The sequence below is a fragment of the Lactuca saligna genome, chromosome 7 (assembly GCF_052625555.1).
Source record: "Lactuca saligna cultivar CGN05327 chromosome 7, ASM5262555v1, whole genome shotgun sequence".
In the NCBI taxonomy this organism is placed as follows: domain Eukaryota; kingdom Viridiplantae; phylum Streptophyta; class Magnoliopsida; order Asterales; family Asteraceae; genus Lactuca; species Lactuca saligna.
In genome coordinates, this window is record NC_136423.1 from 52,642,310 (window position 1) to 52,662,385 (window position 20,076).

Consider the following 20,076-nt stretch of genomic DNA (forward strand, 5'->3'; position numbering starts at 1 on the left):
ATCCCACATAATTCAATTGGTCAACCCCTTGGTCCAAGTCAAAGTCCACAGCAGAGTCAACAGTCCATGTTGACTCGACTCGCCGAGTGCAGGTCTCCAACTCGCCGAGTTGTTCCTGAGTTCGAGAAGTCGTGAAATCCTCGACCTGCTCGCTGAGGTCTCCTTTTCACTCATCAAGTTCATATACGACCAAGATTTTGGGAGAAACCCTAGCCAACTCGCCGAGTTTTCTAACACTCGCCGAGTTCAAGGCAATCTTCAACGAACTCGCCGAGTTCATCCAACTTGCCGAGTTCATGGCCATCTTCAACGGACTCGCCGAGTCCCTTAATCAACTCGCCGAGTCCATGTAGATCTTAATCCATGCAGATGCTCTTTAAGCCATGACAAGGCCCCAAATTACATATCCAAGCTCCTAAGGCACGTTTATTACGTAAAGTTGCAATCTTTACGTACATGCAAGGCTCTAAAGGCCCGAAATGATCAATCTAAGCTCTTTAATGGAGTTTTACACCTTGGGAGAGTTTCAACCTTGCACAATCTGGGAACTTTATGGATCTAGAGGTCAAGGGAAGTCCATATCTGAAGTTATAACTTCAAATCTTAGCTTAAACGTGGAGAGTCCTTCATAACACCCATCCAAGGGAGGTTCAAAGTGAAAAGAGCTTAAGGGAATAGCTTATTACCTTCCAGAGAGTGATGTCTGATGCAATCCCTTAGCTTTTCCCGAGTTCCCGGCCTTGCTTTTCCTTTCTTCTTCAAATGCTTCCTTCCAAAGTTACTCCTTCAAGCTTGGACACCAAAGAACACACACACACACACGCACACACGTTTTAGGGTTTGAGAGAGACAAGAGGCATAAGGGGAGGCTGGTGGAGGCCAATGATCCTTTAAATTGGGTGTAAAACCCCATAATTTAGGGTTTCATCTGCCAGCTCCTACTCGCCGAGTCCCTTGGTGGACTCACCGAGTAGGTCACTAAACTCGCGTTCCAAACCCACTGCTACTCGGCGAGCAGGGCAACCAACTCGCCGAGTAGGACATAAGATAAATTATGTTTTAATTAAATTTATACCTGGAATCGGGACGTTACAGAATCACATGTAATTCATATATGATTTACATGTGATTCGCGTGTAATTCTCATATGAATTACATGTGATTCACATGTAATTCACATGTTATTTGCATGTTATTCACATATGAATTTCTTGTGATTCACATGTAAACCAAAATTTATTCACATGTTATTCACATATGAATCACATGTAATTCATATATTCACATATGAATTACATGTAAATCACATGTAATTCACATATGAATTACATGTGATTCACATATGAATTACATGTGATTCACATGTAAATCACATATGTATTTTTGTGAGTGTTTTTGCATCAATCAGATTCTTTTTAATTTTTTTGTAGATTTGGAAGAAATTGTGGTGAATATTGAAGATGTGGAAAATGATAAATTGAAGAAAATATCAAAATATTGACACGAAGATATGAAAATGCTTTGAAATTTTGTAGCATTTTTTTGTTTTTGATATTTTACATTGTGTCAAATAAAATACTTATTGTATTGTGTTTATAGATTACTAAATAAAATGAGTTTCTTATGATTTTCTTACAAATATTATAGCATATGAAATATGCATATATGCAGTTGTAAAAATATACATAAATGTACCAAAAATGTTGATTTTTTTGGTTAAAAAAATATAGTATTTTTAAATATTCGACTTTTTTTTATTGATTTTTAAATGTTTTTAAAAAAAATTCAGTGTTTTTGTAAAAAAATAATTTTTTTTCAATTTTTTTTAAAAAATTCATGTTTTCTATAAAAAACTAAAAAAATCTGTTTTTTTTTTTTAAAAATAAACTGAAAAATACTATTTAAAAAAAAACTGAAAAATACTATTTTTTTTAAAATTTTGCAAAAAACTCGAAATTTTTTTTTCAAAAATTCATATTTTCATTAAAAAAATTAAAAAAATGTGCACTTTAAAAAAAAACTGAAAAAAATACATTTAAAAAAATCTGAAATTTTGATTTATTATATAACTTTTTAGACATTTCTATTAATATGTAGAATAACACAAAAATTAAACATTAAATGAAATTGATAAGGTTACGATCATACCCTTAATGAATTAGTTTTGATCTAACACTCCACTTTTAGTTCTCGGGTTTAGAGAGAGAGAGAGAGAGAGAGATTCAAATGAGAACCACACAAGATTTAAGAACCCTAAGACCTCCATTGATTAATAAATATATACATGATACTCTTATTAAACATATTAAAATCCTGATTTTTTTTGTCTTTTTGATATGAAAAGGGTAAAATTATAATTTTTACAGTATAATATTTTATTCATACATCAGCCCATATTTTAAGACAAAAAATATATATATAAAATACAAAACTTAATATAGTGGATTACAGTTTAGTAGATAAAATCCACAACTTAAAACTCAAACTCTGCCACCACCAGTAACTACCACACACCGACATTAACCATCTATGTCAACGTTGCAAAAATCATTTCTTCCAAATCAGATCTGTATATATAATAATGCATTTTTAGGTTGAATATTGTATATTCACAATTTAATAAACTTATTAATTCACTAACTTAGAGTTTTGTGTCACAATTATACAAACTGATACATTTTATATATTTATGCTAGAAAAAAATATTGACAAAAAAATTGACACAAACATTCATATTTTATCACAAATTCATAAAAAAAAAAATCACAGGTTAATACAACTAATTCATAGCTTAATACATTTAATTCACAATTTAATACACAAATTCATAGTTTAATAAATTACATAATAATGCATTGTCAGCTTAAATACTATATTCACAGTTTAATAAACTTCTTAATTCACTAATTTTGAGTTTTATGCAGCAATTATAAAAACTAATACATTCTTACATATTTATGCCTCAAAAACATGCTAACAAGAAAATTAATACAATAAATTCATATTTTAACACAAAATTCATTAAAAATCATAGCTTAATACAACAAATTAACAACTTAATTCAATTAACTCATAATTTAATGCACAAATTCACAATTTAATAAAATACATTAACATGTTGAAACTTACATTTGGTGATGTTTGGAGCCTTGGATGTTGTATTAGATATCAGTTCATACTTCATACACCCATCACAATTTACACCTTAAAAAACCTAAATATAAATTATTTAAGAAAAGAATATAATAAAAACACATTCCAAATTCATATTAAACTTATAAAAATTCATGCATTACCGCTTAAAACTTATAAAAAAATCATTTAATCACAGCTAAGTCTTATAAAAGATCATGCATTCACAACTTAATACTCATAAAAAATCATGCATTCACAACTTACTAACAATGGATTTACAACTTAATATTTTATGAAAGCCTCTACCCGTCCAAAGTTTCTTTTTCTCCACTAAAAGCTTCAGAAATTCTTGGACCTTCTCTTCAGTATCCTCTTGAGGAAGACAAATCTCATGAAACTTTGGGTCACTCTAAGGGAAAAAGAAGAGAATTAAAAAAAAAAAAGAACACGAAATAGAAATACCCAAAATACAAAATCCCTACCCTCAATTAGCCAATCCTGGGAAAGAAGGTCTTGTCCAAGGGAACTAGCTTTAACGAAGAAATATCTCCATTTTCAAATTTCAATCACGATATGTGAGAGAAATTTTTATGACTAAATGAGGATGAACATTCTTCACTTTGAGAACCATTCGAGAATACCAAAAGATTAGAGCTTATAGACACACATTATTTAAGATAGCCCAAAACTCAAACGACTATCATGACTTAGGCATAAGAGAGTTTGGTAACATGAAAGTACTCGGAAATCAATAGAGGAAAAGGAAAGGATAGACCAATGGAAATAGGAAAATCATAAAATCAAACCCAAGATGGAGAAAGATGACATGCCTTTTAGTTTTGGTCCATGAACCTTAAAGATTGTACCTTGAGTAAATTTACATGATCATCGAAGCACCTCAGTTTCGGCATTTGAAAAGCTACTGACTTTGCTTTTGTTCTCATGAAACAAAGCTAAATCTTTGAAATCCTAGGTTTCTCAGATCTAGCCCTAGCTCGAACGAGTCTTTTTCTCATTATCAAACAAACAAGAACAATATGAGAATGGAAATAAGAGAAATTACGTAAGTATAAAACTTTGATGGTTGGAGAGCAACTGGAGGAAGAAAGCAATGCAATGGGTTTATAAGAGTTTTTTTCAAGCAAAAATCTAGGTCATTTAAAATTCAAACTTCCCTGGATAATTGATGGATAAGAATGACCTTGAAAAATTAGGCCATGTCACATCAGCGTGATATAATTTCAAACACTAAAAATATCCAACCACGCAGCATCTTAAACTGAAGATTTATGGGGGAATTTATTATGGGTTGAATTTTCAACTTACTATTCTTATATCTTGAACTTGAGCTAACTTCTCGGGTAAGCCCAAGATCTTGGATTTATTCAGTATCTTGGACTGTCATTGTTTCTCTTGTGTAATCTAATGCATGGATTTAATACTTAACAAAAAAGAATTAGACCAAGTCAGTAGCATGTGGTCAAACATAAAGAACGTTGAAGTCCCTCGAGAAGGTCAGGTCAAAAGAAGATCAAGGAGATTCCTAAGATTCTCGAAGTATTAGTTATTATCATTATGTATAAAAGACTAGGTAATCATATGCACATGGACCCATTAAATTCTCCTTCTTCATTGGTTCTCTTGACACTTAAGCACAAACACATTATCTCTAAGATTAGTTAGAACATGTAACTTTTATTTATGATTTCATATAAGTTTTAAGGCAGGTGAGTTTATCACATCCTAAGGTTTTAAGTTAGAGATCCGAAAGGATTAAGGGCTTTCCTCGTATATAATGTTTTTTCTTTGACTTTACTTACTCATGATTGTTTAATCACTTATAATACCTTTTGAACACTTGTTTGATTGTTAATATATTTACATATTGAGTTATCAAGATATTTTGTGGGATTTTGATACTTTTTTTAGTACTTTAGAAACATACTACATAAAATCAGGTGATAATCATTTTTACACTACTTTTGTCCCATTTACGTAACATATACTTGTTTACAATTTAAAACAAACTAATTCAGTTCTATAGTTTTCCAAATATCACTATCTTCTTCCCAAGATCGTGGACACTATTAGGATCTTGGGCATATTTTAAGATCTTTAGCAATCTAGTTCTTAACATCACACCATACTTACTAAATTGGTTACAAAATTAGGTTGTTAATTTTTTACCAAAACATAGTTGATCTTACAAAAATATAGTGAATGTGATCAAGTGTCGAGCGAATCAGAGAAGAAATAGCAGTGGAAGTGTGTTGTGTTTGTGAATCTTGATCAACTAGTCTTTATATACATAACAATAATAATATAATTTCGACATTCTTGAGATCCTCCTTGATCATTGCTTGACCCGGATTTTACGAGAGTCTTCAACGTTCATGAGGCATTGACTACATATGGTTTGAATTTCTCTATTCCTTATTTGTCAAGTTTAAAGTTGATGCATAACATTTCATAGAAAAATGAGATTGCACTCCAAGATATTGACTAAATCTAAGATCTTGGGCTTGCCTGGATGTTAGTACAACTTCAAGATATAGAATTAGTAAGTTAAAAATTCTACTCACAACATATCCTCTGCAGAAAGTTGTGATTTTCATGCAACCAACAATGAGGCAGAATATAAAGCACTAATCTAGGGCTTGCAAATCACCCGAGATCTTGGGATTTAAAATCTCTAGGTACATGCAGATTTATTATGAGTTACTAACCAATTCAGTGGAACTTATGAAGTAAAAAATGAAAGACTAACTTCATAACTGAGGATAGTAAAAAACTTGGCATCCAAGTTCCAAGATTTTAACATAAAACAGGTACCTACAGAAGATAATACAAAAGGTCAGAAGCAGTCACATTAGCCAATCTTGGTTCTAGCTTCATGATTCATCTGGACATTAAGATTTCAATAGCTTATGTCCTTAAACCTGCAATAGAACACATCGGAACATGTGGTGCATGTTGAAGATCTTGGAGCTAAGGATCCTGAATCAAAATAATCATTACCTTCCACCATTAGGTTACACCCTCGGTTGCCGGCGGAAACACCAAGGTGCGGGACGTAAATCAATAATTACAGTTATTGAACATAAATTGAACAATACAAATATAATCTTATATTATTAGTGACATAGAAATTACATTGACAAGACCATTGCTAAATCGAGACACACATAAGAATCGACATTTACCAAGGTGTAGTAAAATAATGGAAAGTATTCTGAATGAACACTTTTGACCTGCTAAATAATTTGAGAATACATGCATTTAAAATACATCAACAAAATTGTTGGTGAGTTCTACAGGTTTTGACATGAAGCATCTTTATACTCAAAAATGTTTTATAACATTTATATGGTTGACCAACTTTTATAAATATGTACCTTTCTATCAAAAGTATACGATAATTGATTTATGAAAATGTATTTGGACTCATTTATAAATACCATTTTGTAACACCCCAAATATACGAGCCAAAAAATTCATTTTTGAAAACATAAGTTTAGCAAAACATTCGAATTAAAACGTTTACTGATCATAATATTTTAATAAGATATCGCATGTTTGGAAAACACTTCATAAAACATAATAATGTCAGAGTACAAATACCCAGGAAGATCTCATGATGCGAAATACGAAGCATGTGTGTGATGGGACGCTACCGCTCCAGCTCCTTCCCCTTCGAAAAGGAGGTACCTGAAACCAAAACTTAAAACTGTAAGCACGAAGCTTAGTGAGTTCCCCCAACTTACCACATACCATACAATCACATAGCATGCATATATCGCCAGGCATATCTGGGTGCCCGACCTACCCCTTCGGTCCTCTCGATCGGATACTGTCTAGCATAACATGGAGCTTGCCTCCCTTCGGTCCTCTCGACCGGATACTGACTAGCATATCTGGGTGCTGGTCTCCCCTTCGGTCCTCTCGATCAGATGCTGACTAGCATATCTGGGTGTTGGTCTCCCCTTCGGTCCTCTCGACCGGATACTGGGGACTAATTCACCCCCTACTACTACCACATATCACACATATCTCATAATCTATCTAGCATGGTTGGGCATGACCGCCCCTTCGGCCCTATCGACCGGTAATCTGGGGACTATCTCCCCTTACTATCACTAGCACATAGCAGCATATCATACTAGCACATAAACATATCACAGGTAGTAGCAACCTTAGATGAATATCACAGAGACAATCATCCATCATACAACTCCTACTGGTGGGTCGACATTGTGGCCGTAGACCAACCGCTACTGGAAGGTAACTCACCTCGTAGTAGCTGCTGATCTATGTGGGAATAATCTGTCTGCTGCTGCTGCTGCTCCGGAAATCCTTCGGCTGTAATTCCCACCAAACACTTAGTCAAATACTGCTAACCGCCCTAAGGGTAAATTGTCCATTTACCCTTAACAAGTTATGAGTCAAATCGCAGTCAAATGCCAGTTGACCAGACTCGCCGAGTTGGCCTGCCACCTCGCCGAGTCCCTTTCTCTATACCCAAGTCCAATAGTCCTTCATCCTACTCTCCGAGTTGTATGATCAACTCATCGAGTTCGCCTTCATCCGAAGAACACTCTAATCTGTGACTCGCCGAGTTGTATGAACAACTCGTCGAGTTGTTCTTGAGACAAGAAGATTGCCATGAACTCGCCGAGTCATGGCACTGACTCGCCGAGTGACTTCATGAGTGAGTCTGGCTTCCAACCCACTAGGTCATACCCTATGACTCACTACTCCAACTTGCAAACACAAAAGGGAACAACCCTGGGACTCGCGACCCGACTCGTTGAGTCAGATGAACGACTCGCCGAGTCGGCCACATGCAAAAACTATACACGCGATTTTGCTTGGATCCAGCTCATGCCATTCATAGATCTGGGTTCCTAGGGCCTGGTTTACACGTAAAGTTTCCAAATTTACGTGTAAATAAACATCCATGAGAGTTTTAGGGCTCAAAATGCACCAAAAGGGTAGATCTAGGGCTTATATGCACTATGATTCCATAAAGGCAGTAGATCCAAGCTCCTGGAGCTCAATCATGCTTAGATCTAGAGGCTAAACAACTTATCATCCACTATAATACACAAACAAGCTTGGGGAAAGGCTCAAGAAAGACTTTCATGGAGCTACAAGGGACAACAAGCATAAAAACAGAGGGAAAATGAGTTATACATCAAGGAATCACTGATATAACACCAATAAGCCTGGCCTCCTTCTTCTGTTGTTGATCTACTCTTCTTTCTCCTAAAAAACTTCAAGAACACACCCAAAACACTTCAAATTCACAACGAAAAGGGCAAAAACGATGTTGGGGGCTCTGAGGGTGAATGGGGGCGAGCTTGGGGCGGAAATGAGGGTTTAAATAGGGTGCAAACCCTTGAAATTTAGGGTTTCATCAAACAGTTGTGACTCGCCGAGTCCAGAATATGGACTAGCCGAGTCGCCAACTTAAGCGTGCCCCCCGGACCGCATCCCTACTCGGCGAGTCGGACCTACAACTCGCCGAGTCCAAGGCTAAAATGACAAATACTTAGATAAATTTTTACGTACCAGGAACCAGGTGCTACAAATCTCCCCCACTTATTTTAGACTTCGTCCTCGAAATCTGCCACTCGATCCTGAAACAGCTCGGGGTAATTCTCCATCATTTCTTCCACGGGCTCCTAAGTCCATTCCGAACCCTTGCGGTGCTTCCATTGCACTTTCACTAGCTCCACCCTCTTGTTCCTTAGATCGTTCGACTTCCGATCGAGGATTGCGACTGGGCGCTCAATGTAATTCAGGCTATCATCAACCTGTATATCCTCTAATGGCACCACTACTGAATCATCCACGAGAGACTTCTATTGGATTAGTGTGTAAGTCCATAACTATTTTGGTATGTACTTGACCCGATGGTGCATGGTCCTTTTGGGTTGCCTTCACCAAAGCAACTTGATAGGATGAATTATGGAGAGAAAGGATTAAATATGATTTATTAATATATTATGAGAATAATATATTAAAGGAGAAATCATATTGTTTAATTAATATTAGTCAAGAATTAATTGGTAATTAGTTTTGTGACTAAAAGAGATTAATTAAACTTAAGGGACTGGAATTGTAATTATAATTGCAATTTGGGCTATGGATTGTCTTATATTAAGGGGTGGACGAATTCTATGGGGAAACCCATAAGAAATCGTCCAAGGCCTTAAGGAATGGAGTCCATGGGTTGCTTAGGGCTTAAACATCTAATTAGGGTTTCCTTGTTAGATAACCCTAATAGCCTCACTATATATAGAACCATGATGACCCAAAAACGTGGCTAAGCATCCTTCTAGGGTTTCACACGTTTTAGGGCAGCCTCCATCCTCTCTCCTCTTCATCCTCTTGCTCTTGGTGTTTGTGAACCATTAGAGGAGTGACATTTGTGACTCTAAGCTTTCTAAAGTCAATACAAGGAGGAATTGGATTGTTATTGCTACATAACAATCAAGGTAATGTCTGAAACCCATTCTTATGTTAATATGATTACTTGTATGCTAGAATTAGGGTTTATAGTCTTGGATAACTTGCATGTACAATAGAGAAACCTAGATCCAAGCATTAGGGTTTGTATGAGCACATAGGATGTTCTTATGACCAAAACCCATCAACTTCCGCAGCTGGGAGACATGGAAAGTGCTGTGGATCTGGCTGAGCTCGGCTGGCAGATCCAGCCTATATGCCACCCTGCCCACCCGGGCTATAACCCTGAACGGTCCAATGAATCTCGGGCCCAACTTGCCCCGCTTCCTGAATCGAATGACGCCTTTCCAAGGCGACACCTTCAGGAGAACCATATCCCCAACCTGGAACTCCAGGTCTGATCGATGCTTGTCGGCGTAACTTTTCTGTCGACTCTACGCAGTCTGAAGCCTGCTCCGAACCTGCTGGATTCTCTCGGTCATCTTGAGCACCACCTCGGTGCTCCCCATAACCCTCTGGCCAACTTCACCCCAACATATCGGGGTCCTGCACCTCCGACCGTACAACATCTCGAATGGGGGACGGTCAATACTCGCGTGGTAGTTGTTGTTGTATGAGAACTCAGCCAAGGGAAGATAGCTATCCCAACTACCACCAAAATCTAACACGCACGCCCACAACATATCCTCCAAAGTCTGGATGGTCCGCTCACTCTGGCCATCCGTCTGCGGGTGAAAGGCGGTGCTAAAATGCAGACCAGTGCCCAACTCATCATGAAACCTCTTCCAAAATCTGGAAGTGAACCGCACATCTCAATCTGATATCACTGACACTGGCACCCCATGCCGCGCCACTATCTCCCTGATATAGATATCGGCCAACTTTTCGGCCGATATACTCTCCGGAATCGGAATAAAATGGGCGCTCTTGGTCAACTAATCCACGATGACCCAAATCGAATCTACTCCTCGCGCCGTTCGTGGAAGCTTCGTGATAAAATGCATCGTAATATCCTCCCATTTCCACAACGGGATATCCAACGGCTGCATCTTGCCGTGCAGTCTCTGATGCTCGGCCTTGACCTTCATGCATTTCAAACACCGCTCGACGTACCATGCCATATCCCGCTTCATGCAGGGCCACCAATAGTCCAGCGAAGATCCCGATACATCTTCGTCGCCCCTGGATGAATAGTGAATCGGGATTTGTGTGCCTCCTCTATCAAGATCTGGTACACTCCTCCATGATACGGCACCCACACCCTACAGTGTAGTGTCAATAACCCCCGACTATCATAATTGAAGGAGGTGACTTGTCCCACTATTCGCTTACTCTTCCGATGCTCCTCCTGTTGAGCCTCCCGAATCTGCTCCAACAGGGGAGTCACCACGGTCATCCTCATGCAAACATCCCTGATCGGTGCCGCCTTGCGGATAAGCGCATCGGCCACCACATTGGCCTTCCCCGGGTGGTGAAGGATCTCGCAATCATAATCCTTCACCACGTCCAACCACCGACGCTGCCTCATGTTCAGATTCAGCTGATCCATGAGGTACCTCAAACTCTTGTGGTTCGTGTAAATGGCACAACGAACCCCGTAAAGGTAATGCCGCCATATCTTGAGGGCGAAGACCACCGCCCCCAACTCCAAATCATGTATCGGGTAGTTCACCTTGTGAGGCTTCAGCTGCCTCGAGGCATAAGCAATGACATGCCCCCTCTGCATCAACACTGCGCCTAAGCCTGAGATCGATGCATCGCAATATACCACAAAATCCTCCACGCCCTCGGGTAGGGCTAAGATCAGCGCCTCGCACAATCTCTGCCTCAGAGTCTCGAACGTTGCGTGCTGCTCAGGCCCCCATCGAAAGACCACCGCTTTCCTAGTCAACCGCGTCAGGGGTACGACTATCTTGGAGAAATCCTGAATGAACCTTCAATAGTAGCCTGCTAATCCTAGGAAACTCCGAATCTCAGATGGAGACTTCGGAACCTCCCACCTCATCACGGCCTCCACCTTGGCCGGGTCTACTGAAATCCCGTTCTGGTTGACGAGGTGCCCAAAAAACTGCACCTCGCGCAACCAAAACTCACATTTGGAGAACTTGGCATACAGGCTCTCCCTCCTCAGGGTCTCCAAAACCTCCCTCAAATGCTCCTCATGCTCCTCCTGAGTCTTGGAATAAACCAAGATGTCATCAATGAAAACTATCACAGACCGATCCAACATCGGCCTACACACGCGGTTCATGAGGTCCATGAACGCGGCAGGAGCATTGGTGAGCCCAAACGGCATCACCACGAACACATAATGGCCATAACGTGTCCAAAACGCAGTCTTCTGTATATCCTCCTCTCTAACCCTCATCTGATGATAGCCCGAACGCAAATCGATCTTGGAGAACCAAGATTCTCCCTGCAACTGATCGAAGAGGTCATCAATCCTCGGGAGTGGGTAACGGTTCTTCACCGTTACGTTATTCAGCTCCCGATAATCTATACACATTCGATGCGACCCATCCTTCTTCCTCACAAATAGGTTCGGGGCTCCCCAGGGTGAACTGCTCGGACGAATAAATCCCTTGTCTAGTAGCTCCTGCAGCTACGTAGACAACTCCTGCATCTCGGGAGGAGCCAACCGATAGGGTGCCTTGGCTATTGGAGCCGCACCAGAACTAGATCGATCCTGAACTCCACCTGATGCTCCGGAGGTATTCCAGGAAGCTCCTCCAGGAACACATCAGCGTAGTCTCGCACCACTGGAACCTCGTTCACCGTCGCCTTACCCGTCTCCCGGGTATCCATAACATACACGCCATACCCCGCGCATCTCTGCTGAAGGTAGCGCCTAACTCTCGCTGCTGAACATACTATAGGTCCACACGGTGGCCTCTCGCCGTGGATCACCAACTCTACCCCGCTTGGGGTCCTGACCCGCACTAGCTGTTGTGCGCAATCTATCACTGCCCTATTAGGGCTCAACCAATCCATGACTATAATCACCTTGTTTCCCCGCAACAGTATGGGAACCAAATCCACCAAATAGCACTCCTCAAATAACCTCAAAACACAATCCCTAAAGACTGCTGATGCTCGCACCGATCGATCATCGGTAATCTCTACCTCTAAAGGGCAATCCAACATGCCCAAGGACTCAGTAAACCTCTTGCTAATCGATAGGGAAACAAATGACCTGATGGCACCCGAGTCGAGCAAAACCTGAACCGGAATACCGTTCACATGGAATGATTCTAATGCATATACACAGAGCACATATCAATAACATAACATCATAAAATAAAGCAGAAAAAAAGAATCATACCCATCACCACATCGGGTGCGGCGCGTGCCTCTTCTGCAGTCAGTTGAAACGCTCGGCTCCTCACCACTGGAGCCTCTGCCTTGCCCTGTCGGCCATCTGTAATCCGCAGGGTGGCTGGAGCTGGCACCTTAACTGACGCTGGTGATGTCAACTGGGGGCAATTGGCCTTCATGTGGCCCCTCTGGTTGCAGTGGAAACACAGCAACTCCAATGTCTGAATCACAGGTGCAGGGGCGGTACAATCCCTGCTGAAGTGCCCTAACTTGTCGCACTTGTAGCAGCCTGATGATCCCAACTTGTACTCTCCCTCGTGCGTCTTGTCGCATTTCATGCAGCGGCGCCGTCCCTGTTGGCCTTTCGGCCTCACATCTGATCCCTTGGGCTTCTTCCCCGAAGCCCCCATAACATGCCCCTCCTCCGTCTTCCTCTTTCGGATGTGCTCCAGATCTATCTCCCTCTCCATTTCCCTGGCAATCATAGAGTCCAGGGTAGGGCAAGCTGAAAAACTGACATGCTCCCGAATATCAGCTCGTAACATATCATGATAGCGGGTCCTCCTCATATCCTCGTCACCCGCGTACTGGGGCACCAACAATGCCCTCTCCCGGAACTTGGTGGTAATCTCCGCCACAGTCTTCGTCGTCTGTCTCATATATAGGAACTCCTTGGCCAGCTGCTGAAGCTCGACAGCCGGCGAAAAATCTGCCCTGAACCTGGTCATGAAGTCCGACCAGGTCATAGCCTCGATAGCCGAGGCTCCCAACGAGTCACTGACGGACTCCCACCAATCCCTAGCTCGATCTCTCAAACATCATGTTGCATATCTCACCTTCGACCACTCAGGGCAGAAGCTAGTCAATTGTGCAGACTCAATGTATGCAATCCATCGTCTGGCAGCTATGGGGTTATTCGCCCCATGGAAGTCCGGTACATCACTACCCCGAAAGTCCTTGAAGGACAGTGTATGGGGTCCTGACTGGCCAGATGCCATGTCGCTCCTGAATGCACGGCGGCGATCCTCCATCATCTCCAATATCCCTTCCTTAATCGACCCGAAGATAATGGGGGTCGACTCAAGGATGCCTTTGGTGATCTCTGACGCGATGAACTCGCATAGTCCCTCATCTACTGGCTCGGAACCTGGTCCCGAACCCGATCCCTCTCCTGTACTGCTAACTGCTGGCCTCGGGCGTAGTACCACCATTCTAAAATACAAAGAAATAACAACTGTTAGTGATACTGATACCCCTGGAGGGATCACACCCACTACAAGTTCCCTGGACTTATCTTAGCCTTCCTTAGTTCGGGTACGGATCCTCTACTTTCAGTAGTACGGGCCCATGCATACTACCTTCCACATCTATCCGTACCTTCCCCAAAGACCTCCTCGACTCAACCAGGTCCCTTCCACTACCGCTGATTACTGCTACTCTTATCCTAGGCTTTCCCTAGGAAACTGCTGACCCACCCATCCCAATCCTCAGCTGTTGATGGTCTCTTTGTGATGCCAATTAGCTATTACCTGAATACAATCGCATGCGATGAGGCTCGGATAATCCTTCGGGTAAGGGACTCATCCCTACAACGGTTAGGACTCAAACAAGAGCTACACAATAGGGTCAAATCCAACACTCTGAGATTATTCAACCTTGATCACATGTGACTATAACGTATCCACCTAACAGCTAGCTGCCATCACTCAAAGCCCACATAGCACAAAGCAAACATCATTTGGACATAAAGGAAACAATATCAAGCAACTCTATCCTCGTAGAGAAAAACTGAACTAGCATACAATGCTAAACTCGTACTATTAGGAATAACCTAAACAGGCTACCCTACTGTTGTCTACTCAATTATAGCATGCAACTCTTTCATATACTGAAGCACATAAAGCAGGCACATAAGGCATCACTCCTAGATCCTTAGTCCTATTCTAGCATGTTGTTCTACAGAAACTGATAAACATAAATAAACTTGTATGGGTACATTGGGGAATACTTACTTGAGCTCGACCGATCGCGCACATCACACACTTCGTTTTTTCTTAAAACCCTTTACTTAGCCTTTTAGAAAACATTTTCTCTTTCCAAAATCTTTTACTCCCTTGATTTGAGTTCAAACACTCCCGAAGGTGTGTCCGAATCCCTCAAACCAGGGCTCTGATACCAACTTGTAACACCCCAAAAATACGAGCCAAAATTTTCATTTTTAAAAACATAAGTTTAGCAAAACAATCGAATTAAAACTTTTACTGATCATAATATTTTAATAAGATATCGCATGTCTGGAAAACATTTCATAAAACATAATAATGTCAGAGTACAAATCCCCAGTAAGATCTCATGATGCGGAATACGAAGCATGTGTGTGGTGGGCCGCCACCGCGCCAGCTCCTTCCCCTTCGAAGAAGAGGTACCTGAAACCAAAACTGAAAACTGTAAGCACGAAGCTTAGTGAGTTCCCCAACTTACCACATACCATACAATCACATAGCATGCATATATCGTCAGGCAAAACCGGGTGCCCGACCTACCCCTTTGGTCCTCTCGACCGAATATTGTCTAGCATAACTGGGAGCTTGCCTCCCCTTCGGTCCTCTCGACCGGATACTGACTAGCATATCTGGGTGCTGGTCTCCCCTTCGGTCCTCTCCACCGGATACTGGGGACTATTTCACCCCCTACTACTACCACATAACACACATATCTTATAATCTATCTAGCATGGTTGGGCATGACCGCCCCTTCGGCCCTATCGACCGGTAATCTGGGGACTATCTCCCCCTACTGCCACTAGCACATAGCAACATATCATACTAGCACATAAACATATCACAGGTAGTAGCAACCTTAAATGAATATCACATAGACAATCATCCATCATACAACTCCTATTGGTGGGCCGACTTGTGGCCGTAGACCCACCGCTACTGGAAGGCAACTCACCTCGTAGTAGCTGCTGATCTGTGTAGGAATAGTCTGTCTGCTGCTGCTGTTGCTCCAGAAATCCTCCGACTGTAATTCCCACCAAAGACTTAGTAAAATTCTGCTAATCGCCCTCAGGGTAAATTGTCCATTTACCCTTAACAAATCATGAGTCAAGTCACAGTCAACTGCCAGTTGACCAGACTCACCGAGTTGGCTTGCCAACTCGCTGTGTCCCTTTCTCTATACCCAAGTCCAATAGTCCTTCATCCTACTCACCGAGTTCCCCTTCATCCGAATAACACTCTAAGCTGTGACTCGCCGAGTTGTATGAACAACTCGTCGAGTTGTTCTTGAGACAAGAAGACTGCCATGAACTCGCCGAGTCATGGCACTGACTCGTCGAGTGACTTGATGAGTGATTCTAGCTTCCAACCCACTGAGTCATACCCTATGACTCACTACTCCAACTTGCAAACACAAAAGGGAACAACCCTGGGACTCGCGACCCGACTCACCGAGTCAGATGAACGACTCGCCGAGTCGGCCACATACACGCGATTTTGCTTGGATCCAGCTCATGCCATTCATAGATCTGGGTTCCTAGGGCCTAGTTTACACGTAAAGTGTCAAACTTTATGTGTAAATAAACATCCATGAGAGTTTTAGGGCTCAAAATGCACCAAAAGGGTAGATCTAGGGCTTACATGCACTATGATTCCATAAAGGCAGCAGATCCAAGCTCCTGGAGCTCAATCATGCCTAGATCTAGAGGCTAAACAACTTATCATCCACTCTAATACACAAACAAGCTTGGGGAAAGGTTCAAGAAAGACTTTCATGGAGCTACAAGGGACAACAAGCATAAAAACAGAGAGAAAATGAGTTATACCTCAACGAAATCACTAATATAACACCAATAAGCCTAGCCTCCTTCTTCTATTCTTGATCTACTCTTCTTTCTCCTCAAAAACTTCAAAAACACACCCAGAACACTTCAATCTCACAAGGAAAAGGGCAAAAACGATGTTGGGGGCTCTGAGGGTGAATGGGGGCGAGCTTGGGGTGGAAATGAGGGTTTAAATAGGGTGCAAACCCTTGAAATTTAGGGTTTCATCAAACAGCAGTGACTCGCCGAGTCCAGAATATGGACTCGCCGAGTCGCTAACTTAAGCGTGCCCCCGGACCGCGTCCCTACTCGGCGAGTCGGACCTACAACTCGCCGAGTCCAAGGCTAAAATGACAAATACTTAGATAAATTTTTACGTAGCAGGAACCAGGTGCTACACATTTGTTCAAACTTAAAGGTACAAATTTTGGCAAATAAGTAAAACAAACTTATATCAAACTTTACGGTTCCCATGACCAAAATGCATTTCATATAAGGATTTTGAATACCACATCATATAAAATGGAGTCATATCACTCTTTGTGAAAAACATAAAATAGTTAAATTTAGCATTCAAAACCATGTACAAGCATTCATATAGTTCATATGTAAAACTCATAAGGTTCGAATTTATAAACTTTGTAAATTCTTGAAATAGTATTATTTATGTATTATCTTACTTAATTTGGGAACCTACACTTAACTAGTGGGGAAAACTCCTCCCATATACATATCATGTTTTCGTACAAGAACAAAGGGTTTATATAAATGACGTTATGAGGACCCACCACCCCCACTACCTTGTCTGTTACTGCCTCCTATGCCATTGAGGCCATACTATCTGCTACCATGATAATTCCAGCCACTACTGCGACCATTAGAGTAATCAAAATTATGATTTCCATGGTTGTTGTTGGTGCTAGAATTGGTGGAGGAGATGGTTTGAAGCTCGGTATTGAGGATAGTAAGAGAGGACGAGTGATCATGATGTACTGGTGGGGTTGATGTGAGGCGAGCATGATCTTGATTATAGATTGTTCTGCGAGAGTGAGAGTGGACTGTAACACAAGGAAGGTGGGGTAGGGTTTGGAGTTACCCAAAAAAAGTTTGATATGGACAAAATTTTGAGACAGACCGTTGATTTCATAGGTTACCAGGGTACATTCTGGGACTAGAGATCTGATGTTAGTGAGAAGATCGGAGATGGACTTCATACGAGTGTAATATTCCAAAACAGTTAAGTCACCAATAGTAATATTTCTTAGTTTGTCATTAAGTTCAATACCCTTCTATTCTTTGTTTTCATGAAAGAAACTTTCAATGTATTCCCATACTTCCTTGGCGGTGCCATCCATGTTGATAATAACTTGAAGAACTGATTGAGTTAGAGTTCCATAAATCCACTATTTAACTATACTATCAATAGTTTCCCACTCGGGATCAATAGTGCTAGATGAGTCTCTTGTTAAGGGATTATACACCTTATACCAAATATATTTTTTCTTAAATAATTTCTTCCATGAGTCATAGTTTAACCTATCAAGATCGAAAAGCAATGGAACATAGGATTTGATAATTGTGACATCGTAGATACGATCACTAAGACTGGATTTCGGGGCCTTATTTTCTTTAGGCATGATACAAAGAGAGAATGAGTAGCAAGATGAACGAGATAGAAGGTAGAGCATTACCAAGATGGCTATCTAAATAGAGCAGCTTCATTGGGGAAGAATCAACGATCAAAGTGTTGGGTCAGCCATGACTCAATTGATGTGTTCAATTTGAAGTCTTATGTCATCATCACAAATCGGGAAACTGAGAAACAAAATTTTAGACAATAAGATTGCTTCTAATCCATTTCTCATGTCAATATGATATCTAGTAAAATGGATGAATATTTGATCACTTATCTTAGGACCAATTTCTATTAATTTCAAAGTTCAACAGTTGGTATGGAAGCACTCTTTGCTGTTTAATTTAGAAGTTATACTGGTAATTACAGTTATAGGCTTATGCAAGTGAGAGACTTTTGGATTAAGTGTCTAAGCCAATAACTGAATTATTATTATCTTAAATTATTAGTAAAGTCCTTTTGGGTTGCCCTTAAACCTAATAATTGAATATGATGACTTTTAGAGAGAGTGTCTGATTTATTGGTTTATTATATGATTAATAAATGAATTTTTTAATATGTTATGGAAATAATATACTAATTAGAAATAATAATAATTAATTAATAATTAAGTAGATTAATTTTGGAATTAATTGTATTAATTAAAAGTGCAAGGGTTAAAGTGCAATTGTTCAGTAGTTGAACAAGAAAGAGTCCAGAACTTTCCTTGGAAAGAGGTGGACGAAATTAGGGTATTCTAAGGTATCTGGAATATTCCTTGCAGATAAATAGGAAGCCGTATAATTACCAAATTGAATCAATATTATTTTATTCATTTAGGGTTATCTAGGGTTTCAAGGTTGCACTATAAAAGGATCCCTTAGGCTACAATTTTTGGCCACTTGATCCTCAAGAGCTCTAGGCTGAAAATTTAACATCCCCTCTCTTCTTTCAAAAGTTTCTTGTTACTAGTGTTAAGTGTGAACCATCAGACGCAAGACATTTATGTTGCTAGCTTCCAAGTTATTGAAGAAAGGATTCTTGATTGTTACTACAACAATCAAAATGTATGTTTTCCTTCTATATTATTCAAAATTACCTAGGGTTAGAGTGTTCTTGTTGTTCGATAGAATGTTACATCAATAGTGTTATGACTTACATCTTTAGGTTGCGTGTACCCTTATGTGTTAAGGAATTATCCATGTTAATACATGTAAAACCCATCAATGATATTATGTGCACATGTATATATTGAATAAAAGATAGGGATCCCAAGAATGAAGATTGTCTGGAGTTTTTGCATGAAAATTGTAGAGATGACAGAGACCGGTTAATTTGTTACTAGAGTAGAGATGGATGGTTACTGTATGTGATTGACATATGTGTGACTAATTAGATAAGAGAAGTAAAGAGATAATAATTAGTTTTATGTATTATATGTTGTTTATAACTCACCAGACAACATGTCTGATATATATAATGTCCATGTTTTTAGGTGTAGGTAGAAAGTCTTAAAGAGAGTGCACTTAGAAGCATCAAGAACATGGATTGGAATTTTGTTTCATGCATTTATTATTGTTGCCTTAAGTGTGGTTAAAAAATGTTTGGTTCGCCCGTATATGTTTTCTGAAAACGCATTGAAGATTTTGAAACTTTGGGTTTTTAAACAATGTTAAATACTCTGATAATTTCCATAAAATTTGTGTTGAAATATTATTAA